The 17,966-nt window shown below is 38.8% G+C and overlaps 1 protein-coding gene across 2 annotated transcripts in view; it reads right to left on the reverse strand.

Moving 5' to 3' along the window:
- The window catches only part of LOC108711307 (leucine-rich repeat and immunoglobulin-like domain-containing nogo receptor-interacting protein 1), a 136,110-nt gene extending 118,645 nt beyond the window's left edge, over positions 1-17,465 (reverse strand). The window contains exon 1 of one of the 2 annotated variants that reach the window (XM_041586683.1): positions 16,775-17,465. The gene's annotated coding sequence lies outside the window, so the exon portion shown is untranslated. Of the gene's footprint in view, positions 1-3,801; positions 3,820-16,774 lie in introns of those variants that run through there. The other variant, XM_041586684.1, reaches the window with a different exon arrangement.
- Positions 17,466-17,966: the final 501 nt, after the last annotated feature.

Below are 17,966 nucleotides of genomic sequence, written 5' to 3' on the forward strand. Positions count from 1 at the left end.
AAAAGAGATGGAGAGCAACACAAGCATAAAATAGTCCCATGGGGTGCCAAATAAGGGCTGTGATTGGCCATTTGGTTGCCCCTATGTGGACTGGAAGCCTACAAGAGGCTCTACTTGGTACTATACTTCGTTTTTATGCAATTAAAACTTGCTTCCAAGCCTGGAATTCAAAAATAAGCATCTGCTCTGAGGACACAGAGAGCAACATTCAAGGGGTTGGAGAGCAACATGTTGCTCGCGAGCTACTGGTTGGGGATCACTGGGCTAGATGATAAAAAGAAAATACCCAGCATAATATCATAATACGAGCGCATACATTTAGTTTTAGAAATAAAATGCTGCGGGATTAAATTTGGAACATTGAGATGCTCATTGTAAGCAGCAAAATAGATGGCTCTGTTTCTAGTCATTTCCTGGATTAGAAAAACACACAGCTACAACTGAACATTTATATTTACAGTTAAGATGAATTTTGCTTCTGTCAAAACATTTTTTGCAAAAATAAAACATACTTTCTGTTTTCTGATAAACTAGGTGCAGAGCAGAAAGATTTCTCAGCTTTTTTTATGAACCTTAAGAAGGGTAAATTTAATAAGCAATAAGCAGACCTCTGGGACTAGACGGTTCAGCAGATCTGTGCTTGACCTTGAGGTTGCCCTTGGCACTCAGACGTTAGTTTAGAAATGACAGGTGTCTATGCTGTCAACCCCCAACCTCCTATCCAAAGAAAATAAGCTGGAGTAGAGCACTACTCCAGCCTCCAACACAAACATTATCAAAGTAACCTCTGTGAGGAAAGTGAACTAGTGATAAAGGGTTATGGGAAACCAGATTGGTAAATGGAGTCAGGGAGAGCAGATTGTTTAGTGGGTGACAGAGACACACAGAACATTGTGATAAACTGTAAAAGGCTAGGAGAGGAATGGGGTGACATAGGGAGAGGAATGACAAGAATTAAGACAAGGTAACTGATACTGAGAATTGGTGATCACAGCTGTTCCTCCATTAGTTAACTTGCAAATCCCATCATCCCCAGCCAACCAGATGTAGACATTTAGAACCATAGTACATATATGTTGTACATCAAGACATATTAGGCTGCAATTATTTTTTTAGCTGCCCACCATAGCTACCCTGCAACTTAATAGTGCTAGTTGTATCATGAAGTATGCATCTTTAATAGCCAAAAATTGAGCTCAAAATGTACTTTATCAATGAATGTCCTTTCAGCTCTTAAGTTTCATCATCACACTTGTGTGTAGAATGTAACCATCCCTGCTGGCACACCTAGGTTGGTTCAGCACCCTAACATGTGACAGCTCCCATATCCGCAACATACTGAACAAAGAGTTTAGATGCAAAGCAATCATGACACATTCAGATGATTTATACAAGCCCATGTTGTACATGGTCTATAATTATGGCAAAGTATATCCAAACTGCACCTTCTGTACCCCATAACTGCCATGTGATGTGTTCATAAACTGCCTTCAGCAAAACTGTAAATAAGAAGGACTATAGAGAAAAGATAATGAAAGCAGCATATGTACATAGAAATAAAATGTTTTATGCACAGCAAGCTACTTGGTAGAACAGCATCTGAATCCTCTAGATGTCAAACAGTTAAAGTTGAAGCGGGGGAGGTGAGGCGGTCTGGCCTGGAGCCCAAATCTTCTGCAAGAGGGAAGGTGCCCAAAGGGAATAATGTTATTTATACTCTTCTTATACCTGCTCTGCCTCACCTAACAGCATGCACAGTCTCTATTTTTCTCCTTATCATCATTTTCTCCCTCCCCATGTCTCTTTCTGTGCCTGTCTTTTCCATGTCTTTCCATTTAACTGTAGCACATACAGATGTGATTGCTAATTCTCTCTGCTGGGCACACAAAGCAGAGGAGGGGCGAGGAAGGATGGAGAAAAGGAGAAGGGGGGTGATTTACCTCAACACTTTCACTACCTGGTGACCACTGTAATTCAGTGAATACCTCCTTGGCAGTGGAAGATTTGGAAGGTGCTATAAAATTGGGACAGATGGGATAGAAGAAGCGATAGTGAACAGATATGAGCTGATGAGAAAGAAAAAAGAAACAAAACAGAGCAAAATGGAGGGAAGGAATGGCCAGAGATAACAAATTTGTTGTGCGAAATGCTGCTACAGAGAACAGAGAATGGATGTAAGACAAATAGATAAGCAAAACAGAAAGGAGAGAAATGCAAAGAGAACATAAGATTGGGAGGACAGTGGAATTGAAAAAAAAAATCTGAGGGACTAAGCAAGGTCAGCATGCACCCAGAATGATGTACATAAAGCATCAGGCAACAAAGAAAAACGAGGATGAGGCCAAGGGGCCATGAATGCACAGAGGATAGAGAGATAGCACTGCAACAAGACAGGTGCAAGGGAAAAGGAGTAAAAGGCCTCAAGCAGAGAGTTTCAGCAAAACAAAGGAATATTATATAAAGGAGAACAGAGAAATGGTGGTGGAATGGAAAGAGAAATTGAACAGATAACAACATTTACCTTCAGAGGGAATGATTTGGTGTTTTTATACATATCACTTATATCACATAATTTACGGTCTGTGCTTGTTTATGTGAGAGCAGGAGAAAAACAAGAAAGACAAAGAATATGTGATCTGAGCAAGTGCATAGAAGAATGTGAAAGAAACCATGTACAGGTATGGGACCTGTTATCCAGAATGTTTAGGACCTGGGATTTTCCAGAGAAAGGGTCTTTCCATAATTTGGATCTCCATACCTAGTTTACTTACAACTAATTTAAATATTAAATAAACCTAAACAAATGTGTTGTGACTCCAAAAAGGATTCATTATATCTTAGTTGGGATCAAGTACAAGGTACTTTTTCATTATTACAGCGAAAAAGGTAATCATTTGTAAAAATATGAACTACTTAATTAAAATGGTAGTCTATGGGAGATGGCCTTCTTGTAATTAGGAGCTTTCTGCATAACAGGTTTCCAGATAATGGATCCAGATAATGGATCATATATTCATATATAAGGAGAATATATATATATATATATATATATATATATATATATATATATATATATATATATATATATATAAAGAAAGGCTAGAAGATACAGTACATATGTTGTGCTTGTGTATTGAAGAAAATAACAATAAGAAAAGCTGGGTATACAGTATATATATATATATATATATATATATATATATATATATATATATATATATATATATATATGGTCTGTGTGAGATTCAAGCAGTAAAGTTTATAGGTTCTAAGCCACACTACAAACAAAGGTAACAGAGGATACAGTATACGGTCTGTGCCAGTGCTGTAGGAGCTAAAAAGGATTTAAGAGGCTGAAAGTATATATAGTCTGTTTTTGTGTAAAATAAGGAGAAACAAGTGTGACAGATCATATATGGCCTGTGGCAGAAAATGAGATACACATAACCACATACACATAAATAGTCTGAGCAAGTGCACATCAGAGCAGGCACAATGGATGCTAAACTGCTGAGAGTAAAATTACAGCAAAATAAAAAAGAGAGAGAAAAATAACGCCAAAGATAGATTGAGAATGAAAGCTATAAACAACGAGATGGAAGCTGGGTCATTATTTTCCCTCCTCACTCATCCCTGAGGCGAGAATTACCTGAGAAACATTTTAACAGGCCCAGGGATCAAGAGGCAAGAAGTTGCTTCATTAGAAATAGGCGCTTCAGGGCTGTGCATCTTATTATTGCAGCTTTTTTATAGCAAGATTAACTAATGATAAATGTGACGGCTGGGGATAGATTTTCTTACCAGAGGGTAGTACTGTGTATCTGTGTACGTTGCTGTTGCTTTTAACATGGACCGGAACTAAATTACTTCCATAATAACAACCAGGCAAAAATTGCTGTTGCTAGGAAACCATCCCTCTAAAACATCATCTTCTAATCACAGTATGCATGAGGGAGATACATAGGGGTAACCAAATCCTCCTGCATCCTCCCTGCAACATATTTGGTTGCTCCAATACAGAGATGATAAGTACAACAAGGGTAGTAGCAATGGCAATACCTTACAAACCACTATATCAAAACAAACACATATTTAGAGGGGGTATATTTTGTATGGACATTGTGTTCATACAGATACCAAGCCCTCCTCTTTAAACATAACAGGTACTGTTGAAATATATTCATGATGGTCAACTGCATCAAAAAAAAGTCATCCCTGTCCTGGGTGGTACCTCACACATTGTTCACAGTAATATCTATACCAGTACCTGCTATCTATATATCTAAATATATCTAAATATAATGACAGTGTGCTCAAAAATTATAAGCACAAGAGTGAAAAAGTATGACATAGTGCTTTGCAATGAGAAAATAATTAACCCTGAATATTCGACTGTCGAAGTTAAATCCTTCGACTTCGAATATCGAAGTCGAAGGATTTAGCGATATTCATTCGATCAAATAGTGGTCGAATAGTAATGGTCGAATAGTTGAACGATTTTTAGTTCGATTCGAAGTCAAAGTCGTAGTCGAAGTAGCCCATTCGATGGTCGAAGTAGCCAAAAAAACATTCGAAATTCTAAGTTTTTTTACTTCTATTACTTCACTCCAACTAAGTAAATGGGCCCCTTAATGTGTAAATGATTTTTAAGGTACAAAACAATACCTTGCATATGTGGGTGCTGCCCAGAAAGCTGCTTCAAATATATATTCTACAGTCAAATATATAGCATACCTCCCAACATTTGAAAAATAGAATGAGGGACAAAATGATCTGCCAAGTGTAAAATAGTTTGATGTTGCCCACTTTATGGCCACTCCCCCTAAATACCACATCCATTTTACAAAATGTGGCAGATTATGCAAAATTTGAACACATTTCTGGAGGTTTTAGGGTCAGGTTTTATGTATTATTACAATTTTGCTAATGAAGGTGAATTGCCCTTTAAGCTGCAAGTCACAGTTTCCCCAAGAGACCTGCTTATCTTAAATAGTTACAACTGTATCTTTGCTTATCTTAAATAGTTAATGTATCTAAATGCAGGTGCCAAGTATTCTGTGTTTCAAGCGGTTCGGGTTTTCGCTTGACTTTATCAAGTTTCTGCTATCCGCTCAAATCAAGTTTTTTTTATTAATAAATAAACTCGGCCATGGGAGTTTGGCTGAGGTTTTTAAAAATAAAATATGATAAATTCGGATTTTAGTAAATAACAACCTAACTAAACCCAACAGGCTGGTTGTACTTCCAATAAGGATTAATTACAGTCATATGAAAAACTTTGGGAATCCCTCTCAGCCTGCATAATAATTTACTCCACTTTCTGGGGTGTTTTCTGAACAAAGATTTTGAGTGAAGCAGTATTCAGTTGTATGACATTAAATCAAATGTGAAAAACTGGTTGTGCAAAAATGTGGGTACCCTTGTAATTTTGCTAATTTAAATGCTTACAACTGCTCTATACTGATTACTGGCAACACTTAATTGGCTGGATTAGCTCCTTAAGACTTTAACTTCATAGGCAGGTGTGTCCAATCATGAGAACAGGCATTAAGGGCTCTTACACATGAGCGTTTTGACCTGCGCTCCCCTGCGTTCCGTTTTTTGGCGTTCAGCCGCAGGGGAGCGCAGGAATAGACGCAAGTCATTATTTGAAATGGGGCTGTACTCACTCAGGCGCGTGTAGGCGCCGAACGCAGGAAAAATGCAGCATGTTGCGTCTGAACCTGCATTCGGCGCCTACATGCGCCTGAGTGAGTACAGCCCCATTTCAAATAATGACTTGCGTCTATTCCTGCGCTCCCCTGCGGCTGAACGCCAAAAAACGGAACGCAGGGGAGCGCAGGTCAAAACGCTCATGTGTAAGAGCCCTTAAGGTGGCCAAATGTAAGTTGTGCTTCTGTTTGACTCTCCTCTGAAGAGTGACAGCATGGGATCCTCAAAACAACTCTCAAATTTTCTGAAAACAAAGATTGTTTAGTATCATGGTTTAGGGGAAGGCTACAAAAAAGCTATCTCAGAGGTTTAAACTGTCAATTTCAACTGTAAGGAATGTAATCAGGAAATGGAAGGCCACAGGCACAGTTGCTGTAAAACCCAGGTCTGGCAGGCCAAGGAAAAATACAGGAGCAGCATATGCGGAAGATTGTGAGAATGATTACAGACAACCCAAAGATCACTTCCATAGACTGCAAGAACATCTTGCTGCAGATCTGAACATTGTTCTACAATGCAGTGCAATTTGCACAAAGAACATCTGTTTGGCAGGGTGAGGAGAAAGAAGCCCTTTCTGAGCTCACGCCACAAATAGATGTATGCAAAAGCTCATTTAGACAAGCCACAGTCATTTTGGAACAATGTGCTTTGGACGGATGAGACAAAAATTTAGTTATTTGGTCATAACAAAAAGTGCTTTGCAGGGCGGTGCATTCCAAGAAAAACACCTGCTACCTACTGTCACATATGGTGGAGGTTCCATCATGCTGTGGGGCAATGTGGCTAGTTCAGGGACTGGGGCTCTTGTCGAGGGTTGGATGAATTTAACCCAATATCAACAAATTCTTCAGCATATTGTTCAAGCATCAGTCACAAAGTTGAAGTTACACAGGTGTTGGATATTCCAACAAGACAATGGCCCTAAACATACTTCAAAATCTACAAAGGCATTTATGCAGAGGGAGATGTACAATATTCTGGAATGGCTGTCACAATCCCTGACTTGAATATCATCGAAAATCTATGGGATGATTTGAAGCAGGCTGTCCATGCTTGGCAGCCATCAAATTGAACTGAACTGGTGAGATTTTCTATGGACGAATGGTCAAAAATGCTGTACTCCAGAATCCAGACACTCATCAAAGACTATAGGAGGTGTCTAGAGGTTGTTACATTTACAAAAGGAGGCTCAACTAAGTATTGATGTAATATCTCTGTCTGGGTGCCCAAAGTTATACACCTGTCTAATTTTATTATGATGCATATTGCATCTTTTCTGTTAATCCAATAAAATGTATGTAACTGCTGAAATACTAGTGTTTCCATAAGGCATGTTATATATTAAAAGGAAGTTGGTACATTAAAAGCTCACCCAATGATAAACAAAACTCCAAAGAATTAAGAGGGGTTCCCAAACTCTTGCATATGACTGTATATCTTAGTTTGGATCAAGTACAAGGTACTGTTTTATTATTACAGAGAAAAAGGAAATCATTTTGAAAAATGTGGATTATTTGGATAAAATGGAGTCTGTGGGAGAGAGTCTTTTCTTATGTAAGATGTAATTCTGTAAACAGAATTTGATACATGTTATGGTGCTAGCCCCTAGTCCAGGGACTAACGGGTCTATTTACATTTCCCTGAAATGTTGAATTTACCTGAATAGTATACCCACTTCTGAAGCCACTGTTTTCAAATCTGTTTTGTGGACAGTGTTGAGTTGATCCACATCTGAAGATCTACTTATCACAATCTGCCTTTTGGGGATCCTGTCACAAGAAGGGCATATTTAATCATGATGTGTAAAACAGTTTAGAAAAACATCACCGGTGATGTTGCCTATAGCAACCAATCAGATCTTTCTTTTGTTTTCTATCTTGTAGGTGACTGTTTAAATCTAATCGCTGATTGGTTGCTATGGGCAACATCACCCGTGATGTTTTTCTCCAATATTTTACACAGCATGATAAAAAGGCCCCCAAACAGCAATGTCCAAGTGTCAGAAATTAGCTTTCATTTAGTGCAGTTTTCAAACCAGCTGGACTCAAAGCAAGTGTAAATCAGATGCAACTCTTAGGATTGTTTTAGTGGCACTTATATCCACTGGCTCCTGTTGAAGTTGCATGCAAGTCCCAAGTGTCCTTATTCAGTATAAGCCAATGGATATGAGTGCTACATAACAAGCAGTTAGATTCAACAGTAATGACAACTGTAAACAGTTTAAAATGCTGGTCTGAACAAGCCCTCAAGCTGTGAAACAGCATCACAGAGTACATTTTACTGAAGCAAACATCATAAGGCACTAAATAACTACATTTTCAACATGTTTCCAGGTGATTTTTTTAGTTTATATAGTAAAAACCTACCGTCTTTAAACTCTTAACCTAAATAAAAAATAAACAAAAGCAGGAGGGGAGAAAAAAAGAGGCAAATGCTAAAAGCCAAAGAGAGAAAAACCACAAACAAATGCAAGCTGATATAAAAGGGTACTCCACCAAAAGTTTTAGCACAATGAAACAAAAATGTCATAAAGGTATACTGGACATTCCTTAGAAGTACATTTTCTTTCATGTATTCTGAGTTTAGTGAATGCGTCTAGTAGAAGAGTACCAAAAAAAGTAGAGAACTTAAAGTACAAAGGAAATTAACAATAATTGCTTGTGTTGTTTTTCTTTAATAACCTAGTTGTAATCATTTAATGTTCTTTAATTGTTCTTTAATGATCTAGTTTAGGCTCATCATTGCCCAGCTTTTTGGTTGCTAGGGTCAGTGACACTAACAAATTAAGGAGTTTAACTGTCAGAGAATAAAAAGACAAATATTGCATTTTAAAAACCACCAAGAATTTAAAAATTAAGACTATTTGTGAATTATCTAAGGGTATAAGTGAATACATCACACTAGAGGTTGGTTTAATAATAAATGTCCCCTTTAGAATTAAAATCAAAAGGCTTATTGACGTCTCTAGTGGAATCCAGCTGTACCATTTTGCATTAACTATAACGAAAATCTGCATAGTACCTTATTTCATAAACTTTTTCCATTGAATATCACTTTTCTGGTTGATGGTGGTGTCCACTACCAAAAGGGTTAATAGGCCCTGGGGTAAGCCACAAATTTATTTTCAATGGTCACAGGCCAATGTGACAAACAAAACACCTAGTCAACCTATGAATGTCCTTATGGTACATATACAATACACTTACTTTACTCACTATCCAAGAGGGGCTGGATAGTGCAGCTCACATAGGTCACCTATTGTCAGTTACAACTACTTTGTTTGATACTGAGTTATTGAAAGCAGCTAACACCTTCTGTAAACTGCAAAAGTCCTTGGCCTAAATTCTGCAGGCTGTGAAGGTGTGTAGGTTTTTTCACTGAAAACAAGGTTTGCCTACTAATTTCCCTTTAATAATTTTAATGCATAAACAGAACTAAAGTAAGCAAATCATTTGTGAGATGATAGATATAACTAGGCAGGTATTTTAATGCAATCTTTCAGGTAGAATATAATAAAAACTAAAAAAAGTCTCTTATTGGAGCAATATTTTGTTAATTAAGGAAACATGAATGTCACTCGGATAGGAGAGATTTTCAGTCAGTGTTTTGTGCAGGGTGGCATCATCCAAATCGAAGAGCTGAGTTAGAGATCAGTGTGGTATTCTGAAAGGGTAAGATGTCAGTATGGAGTTTCACAGCAGTACACAGCAAGATGCCCATGGTACTAAGGAAAATTATTATGTTACTAATGTACCAGGGAGAAAGTATCTGCTAGGGAAAATTGAGTGAAATGGAAAAAGCTGAGTCATCACGGTGGTATTGAGGTAATTAGCACTGATATCATTATGGTGCAAATAAATGGCATGGCAATGATAACGACTGCTGTAAGTCAATTAGGGATGCACCGAATCCACTATTTGGGATTCGGCCGAATACCTGAATCCTTGGTGAAAGATTCGGCCGAATACCGAATCAAAAACAAATCCTAATTTGCATATGCAAATTAGGGTCAGGAAAGGAAAATGTGTTAAAAATTCTTCTTTTGTGACAAAAAGTCACCTGATTTCCCTACCCGCCCCTAATTTAGATATGCAAGTCCGGAATTAGTTCGGCCAGGCACAAGGATTCAGCCGAATTCTGCTTGAAAAGGCAGAATCCTGCCCGAATCACGAAGCGAATCCTGGATTCGGTGCATCCCTAAAGTCAATGGTACGGTTATTGTGAATCAGACTCCATTCTGAATTTATCAGCTTTGTAGAGCTCACAAACTAGCTACTGGCGCAGTAGCAACAGAGGCATAAGGTGACTGTCTAAAGCTACAAGCAGCTCATGTAATAATTAAATTAGTTTTTGTGGTTTATAGTTAAGCACCTCAGCCAAGGGTCTCAGCCCACTGAGCCACTCTTTATGCCTTACAAAGCAAAAGTAACACTATTGCAATATAGTAAAACCATGCCACTTGGAAAGGATTTGAATTGGTACACTCTAGGGAAAAAAGTAGGGATGCACCGAATCTACTATTTTGGATTCGGCCGAACCCCCGAATCCTTCTCGAAAGATTCGGCCGAATACCAAACTGAATCCGAATCCTAATTTGTATATGCAAATTAAGATCGGAAAGGGAAAATATTTTTACTTCCTTGTTTTGTGACAAAAGTCGAAGCAAAAAACTTTGAATTTCGAAGTATTTTTTACTTTGACCATCAAATCGGCTACTACGACCTTCGACTGCGACTTCGATTCGAACGACTCGAAGTAAAAATTGTTGGACTATTCACCATTCGATAGTTGAAGTACTGTCTCTTTAAAAAAAACTTAGATTACATACTTCGGCAGTTTAAACCTACCGAGGTACAATGTTAGCCTATGGGGACCTTCCCCATCACTTTTCTAAGATTTTTTTGATCGAAGGATTTCATCGTTCGATTGTAACAATTTTTCCTTCAATTGTTCGATCGTAGGATTTGCGGTAAATCCTTCGAATTCGATATTCAAATTCGTAGGATTTTACTTCGAGGGTCGAATTCGAGGGTTTATTAAACCTCGATATTCGACCCTTAGTAAATGTGCCCCTAAGGGTTAGGATTTTGTTCAGCTGAATGCTAAAGATTCTACCAAATCTACAAAAAGTGCTGGTATATAGCATATCGATGTGGTCCTTCGATGTGGTCTCCATAATCTAATACTGGACCTAACCATGTTGGTGGCCAAATCTGGTAACACTCTGCTCATTTGCTGACCGTGATAAACGAGTAGATATTACTTGGTATGGCCACCTTAAGAGTAATGATGCAATACTGGTTTTAGATAGGTAGGCAGGAAAAATCATACAAGAATGTAAAATACAGGATACATAAAATGCTGAAATAATGTAAAGATAGCAAAATGGCGAATTCATCAGGTACTTTGTTTCTAAATTAAACAGAGCAGGTAACAGACACAAGGCCAACGCCAAAAAAACTGGAAATTAAGGAGAAATTCGGCTGATTGTAATTAGATTATTTACAGAAAGAAGGTTAATGGGCAGTATAATAGAATTCCTGTTCTATTTCTGGATTTTACCCCTCAAATCCTCAATTAACTTGATTTAAGGCTGTTGAAAAAAACCCAGAGAACAACATGCATCCCATGCTGTTTTCTAATCTACAAATTTCCCTACAGACTGCAAGGGTTTTTAGATTATCTCAGGTGATAATTTTTCCATACATAAAAGAGTCTGCCTGCCAAATACAATTTTTTATGTTTAGAAGCAAAGCAAGAGGGAGAGAGGATAGAAAGAATGGCTGAAACAGCATAAGAAGAACCTGGATGGAAGGTCAATTCTGTATCGTGAATTACAGGTCATTTTAATGTAACTGTGAAAAAGTAAGAAAATTAAAGAAAAGCCTAAGAAAAAGAGTTTTGTGGATGCAAGAGAGTGTTGGAATGAGTTTTGCTGGAGAACGTGGTATAGAGGGTATTAGGATAGGACAGTGACAAAGAGAGAGAGGATTGTAACAGAGAGAAGGATTAAGAGAGTAGTGACAGACAAGGAGAAGAGGATAGAGACAGCAGAGAATAATGTGTCTGAAAAGCAGATAGCAGACTATGATAGAGAGGGGGCTGTGGACAGTGACCTAGAGGAGGACTAAGGTCAAAAGAGCTTCAGGATTGTAACAACAGAAAATATAAAAGCATTATATGACACTACTGGAGAACTTACCAAAATAACACACATATATATATATAATCAAGTTGTTCAAAAGAAGACCAAGTGTGGACGTTGGCCCAGATTTACCTCTGTACCTTGCCCTTGGCTATTTTTGTTGTAATAAATCAAAATCCAGTCTTTTTTAGGGTCTTTTTGGTCTTTCCATAAATCTCAGCCATGGTTGCAGCAAAGATAACTTAAAAGTTAAAGTTAAGTAAAAAAAAAAACAGAAAAAAAACAGAAAATATGCTAAACAGTAAGGAATATGCTAGAAATAAGCTGGGTCTATGCTAGAGAAGACTTAATACTTTGCCAATGATGTCAGGAATAAGGCATTGGGTGAGAAGTGAGAGGTTATCTAGACTGTGTTGGAGATAAGTGAGGGTTTGGTTTATGCTGGAGAACAGTGATGGTTGTGCTGGTGAAGAGGACAGGTGGCCATACACTGGGTGATGTTTGTCAGTATCTGACAGGTACCAAATGAGTGGCCTACAAGGTGTGGTCAACATTCTATTGTGCCATTCGTTCAGGTTGTGGCTCATCCTCATTCCTCATCTGCCAATGCAGTATGTGGATCATCCATAATAAAAATATATCAGTTGGAATTGGCAGTCCAAAATACATGTACCATTACATACACTTTATTTGCTATGCTTTTATTGGCCCATGAATGGTCAACTTAACAGTTGTACGGTGGAGTGAGAGTTTAACAATGGTATGGGGAAGCAGAAAGGGCTGTATTGGAGAGGAGAGAGATGGCAGAGTTTTTGAGGAAGCCGTGAACAAAAGGACTGTTTGCTCTGCCAGTCAGTATCCGTGTGTGTTGTAAAGCACAGCAAAGAAGACAAGAGAGAATAAGAAGTGAAGGTTTTGCTGGAGATGAGTAGAGAGTCTAAAGTAGAATTAGTAAAGGCTAAAGATGAGTAACAGCTATGACTGAGAGAAGTGGGTAGTTCACAGGGTAAAGTAAAGGAGAGAGCAATAAGGAATGGGGACTGAGGACTGAGTTGGAGAGCATTTTATGCAACATGGACCAGTGTGCATCCGACTAGGGTGAGCGCAGAGTGTACTTTGCTTCAAAGAACTGAGGTTTGTATTGGGGAAATCTAAATGTTGTATTGATGGGCATTAATGACTATGTTGAAAAATGATGTATGTGATGACTATGAAGATTTTCATTCATCCATGGTATATCTAGTATAGGTAAAATCTAGTATATAGTATAGGTAAATCTAAAAAAAAAAAAAAAAACAACTGGACTTGCTGAATAATCAATGAAGACATTTCACTACTCATCCGAGCAGCTTCTTCAGTTCAATTGACTGATGTGGGAAGTTCTCGGCATATAAACTCTTCCACTAATCCAATCACAATCCATTCATGCGACTCCCACAAGTAACACCTGTTTCTAGGAGTTGCATGACACATTGGATAGTCTAACACAGTAACTACACAGAATCAACACCTCTGTGAATTTCTTCAGATGTCACCACTTTGAAGAGTTACAATGTGCCATTGTGACTGGATTAGTGGAAGAGTTTATATGACAATAATTTCCCACACCAGTCAGTTGAACTGAAGAAGCTGCTCGGATGAGTAGTGAAAGGTATTCATTGATTACTCAGCAACTCCAGTTGTTTTTAGATTTAACTATACTAGATATGTATGTGATGAAAATCAGAAGGTAGTTGCATACTGTGAGGAAGTAATCAAATCCTATGACCCTTTGTTCAAAGTGCACACGAAAACGAGAAAGTTAGTAGAGCAATTAATGAAGACCAGGAATAGGCCAAGGGAGCAGATATGCAAGTGATGGTAACAAAGTAAAAAAGGATAAAATATGTATGAGTAAACAGATAAAAAAGGAAATTGACAGAAAAGGTGACTGCAGACAGGGACTGAGAAATATCATGATAGTACAAAGCTATAAGGTAATGGACCAAGGCCAAGAGGAAAGATTAGAAAAATACAGGCTAGACTAAAGCATCATTCTTCACCAGGCCTCTCACCATCACAAGGAAATGCATTAACTGTAGCATCCTGGCTCATTTATCTGGTCTGCACCATTGGGAAACTAAAGGAACAGTAAACATTAAAAGTGGCATAAACAACACAATCAAACACACATTCTACACAGAATGTGTTCGGGAAATGCAGAATAGTTACTAAGCCTGCAATGGACAAACAAAATATATACTATACTACCTACTATAGCAACAGGTAATTCTAGGGTTCTCTGTCCATGGAGTAGGTTTGAGTTTGAGTGTTTGGGAAATACAGGATAGTTACTAAGCCTGCAATGGACAAACAAAATATATACTATACTACCTACTATAGCAACAGGTAATTCAAGGGTTCTCTGTCCATGCAGTAGGTTTGAGTAAAGATCAGACTTTAAACCTTAGAATAGTGTTTAATGTTTTTCTGCCCAAGGAAGGCTTACTGGGCACATAAGTACAACACAGCATAACAGAAGCCAAACAGAACATGTGTGACAATGCACTACACCTCTTTGGAAATGAGCACCCCAGTATATATGTGCATTAAATACAGTATACTGTGAGTGATAAGTGTCACTACTAGCACTAAAATTGTACTGAATACATCCTGAACCTTAGATTTCATGCAACAGTGGAAATATTTTCAACATCACACAAAAATTGCATCTCACTTCATCAGTTGTCAAATTGTGTGATTCCTGTGTGCCCCTGCAAGTCCCATTCAGTATGCGAGCAAATGCTCTAACGAATCTCACATAAATATTCCTAGTCTTCATGAGGCCTTAATTAATTTGATCACATAAATTTGTGGGCAAATTTTTAAGGCAGAGCTATTCAGCTGGATGGCCAGATACACTCCAAGGCTTTCAAATGTTTTCACAGAATCTTTAATGTAGAGTCAACATTTGATTATTACCTTGCTCCCGGGCAATTTGTTTTCATATTATTGGCCCACAGCTTTTCAATTGTTGGGCAGAGCTGGTGTAAGGAAATGAGCACTATGTTTAAATGTTGTTTAAATGTTTAAATGTTCATTTTAACTCATGCTATGATAATTTGATTTTTATAAGATCAGATCCTAATCGCGAGACCACGATCTTCTTGGAACGATCGTACGATCGTTCAAATTTACCATCAACTAAAAAGACCAATTTGCCAGGAAAACAAACGGGAGCTGCCTGCTTGGCCCTGCAAACATAGATAGATTGCACTGGGACCGACAAAGATTTTTTGACCTGGCCGATCAATTTCCTGACAGATGTCGGCCGAAAAATCGTAAAATGTACGATCGTTCGAATCCCACTAACCGCACGATAATTTCGAAGGATTGGTTGGACTTCCCTAAAATTGGTCGTTAGGCAAGAAGAATCGTCGCGTCTATGGGGAGTTTAAGATTATTGAAAATTAAGAGTCCTTTACCAAAGTAGCACTTGTTCCAAAGTGCAACATTCGGACATAATTAGTGTTTTTAGTTTTAATCAAAATGAAGCAATTTTCCCAGAATTCCATTTAAATAGTGTATGTTTGCTAAATTAGAGTGTGTTGCAACTTGTACCCTACTCACCAATACCACAAATTGGAATTTGCTTTGGTAAAATGAGCACAACAGTATTTTACTTGCTACATTTGTTTGTGTGACTGGTGTCCCTTCCAACATATGGCATTAATCATGGTATTAGGGTGTAATTGATTGGACCAAAATCAGGTACACGTGTTGGCCCAATCAGCTGGGATGACATAAGAACTATAAGGAAATATCTCTGCTTTCATATGTATATGAGCACTCAAGTCATATGATGTATAGGGTTGAATATATTCTAAATATTTTATAAAATGAGGAAAAAAAAGGAGTGATATTTTAGGAACCTGGCATACAATAATACTCAAGGGGATTGTCCAGTTTTGCTTATGTAATATAGCTAAAGTAACCACCCACACATGTGTACTTCATGCCAAACTGTCTACAGACCACTTTTTGGTGTACATGTGCAGAGCTGTGGGTCTGATCATATTCTCTTTTTTTTTTTGCAGTTTCCCCAGCTGTAAAACACTGAAAATTCTACATTTATGCTAATTAAAAATCTGTTTCATTGTCAACCACTCCATATGGATGTCAACAAATTTCCTTATATAACGGTACATTGAAATAAATACCCAAGTGAATCTGAATACAGGAGCCAACACAATATAAAAACAAGTACTGCTGAATGCGATGTCAGATAGCAATTACACTCTCCCTCTCAGTTTTCAACGAACACACGGCATCTCCCTTGTACCAATTTGTGTGTCAGGCATTAAGATATTGCGCAAAGCAGCACCGTGATATATGAGAACACAGGACACCGAAGCAGTATGTACAGGGTCGGCACTATACATACATCCAGGGAGCACCCTTGGCAAGTATATAATGGAAAACGCATTTACTGAAGATGAGCAGATATCTGCACTGGATAAATAGGAACAATTTGTGTACAAGAGAAAAGCAGCGTTAGATGTACTTTTGTACAATTCCAATCTAAATGTAATGTAACAATTCTATTTTTAATACAAGGAAGTGTAAATATAAACAAAGATAGGAATGAAAGAATAAGAAGCACAGACAGAAAGGAGCGGCATGATAATGCTCAAACCTATATTGAGCTGTTGGTTGGTTAATCAGGGGGTACCCCAACCTAGGGCTGTTGTGTAATTACAACTCTCACCATCAAATGAGACAAACCTATTTGATATTTCAGTTGTGTGCGCAGATATAGGGAGACAAAGGTTTCTGCAGGCAGAGTCTTGCTCACACCCCATGTAGAGCCTGAGCAGCTGAGCTATCCCAGGCCAGGTACAAGTGCACAAGACAAACAAGAAGGCAGAGCGCACTCACCTTATCTCAAGTGTGCATCACATGAGGGTGCTCCTATCTCCCGGGGCGGCCAGGGGTGCTGTGTATGTATGCAAGGTGCTGCTGCTGACTGTGGTGGGTGCTACTTTAAGCCTTTACTTACAGCCGGGCACTGTTATTTGCCAGTGACGGTATGTCAGCTTTGTACATGTGTGTGCGGCTCATGCCTGTGAGCTGACTGGGACAGTTCTGGTGTGAGTTGTTAGATGTAGATACGCCTGCGGTCCCCCCAGTAAGTCTCTCACTCCCGAGTGTGACTGCACAGTTCACTACTTGCATGATCCTCCGTACCCGCAAAGTTAGAGACCCCCAAGTCCATGGCAGAGACCCAAAAAACGCCTCTTATAAATAGGAAATCCAGCAGGCGACACCAAACGGTGCGGTATGGGGGGTATGTGCTCCTTATTTCCCCCTTCAGCTGTCAGTGCCCCCCTTTCTCCAGACAGCGAACCCCCAAATGCGAAAGAACCTCCTTCCCTTGTGAGGATGGGGATGGGAGTAGCAGATTAAGTGGGGTTTATAGCAAAGGGGTTCTCATGGCAAATCAATCGCTGCCTTTTCCTCACACTAATGTGGCGTTAGTGATGCTCTGATAGAAGCCGCGTCTATGTGTCCTTGCGAGCGATGCTATGCTGAATCACAGCCTCTCCTCCCTCCCTATCTCATCCTCTATCTGGCAGACTGGCCCGCCCCTGACTGCAGACATGTTGCCTTTCATTGCCCTGTGCATTATGGGCTTTGTAGTCCTGTGATTTACAGTCGCGGAGTCAGGTGCCATTCCATATTTTTATCATTCAGATTGCTTTCTGATTTTTTGTGTAGTTTTACAGAACATTGGCAGATCTTTTTTGTTTTATTGCACTGGATTGTGGGCCCCCTTCTTGCCTGTTATGGATGAGCAATGCATTCTGGGTCTGGCTTCTAGGTCAGAATCTCCCCCTCTGATTCTGGATTTGCAGTGTCTAGTGAACTCTTGCCCAGCTGAGCTTCTCTTCCAATTTCATTACTTATATGCTGCCTGCCGGACAATCCATACATTATGGTTATGGCATGTGGGATTGTGAAGGCTCTTCTGGCTAAGATACTCCTTTTTACTCGATGATAAAATTTGCTGATGCTGCTTTTCTAATAAATTCTGTCAAGTGTTCTGTTGGACGTGCAGATTTTAGGCATT

Source organism: Xenopus laevis, chromosome 3L (genome assembly GCF_017654675.1).
Source record: "Xenopus laevis strain J_2021 chromosome 3L, Xenopus_laevis_v10.1, whole genome shotgun sequence".
NCBI lineage: Eukaryota > Metazoa > Chordata > Amphibia > Anura > Pipidae > Xenopus > Xenopus laevis.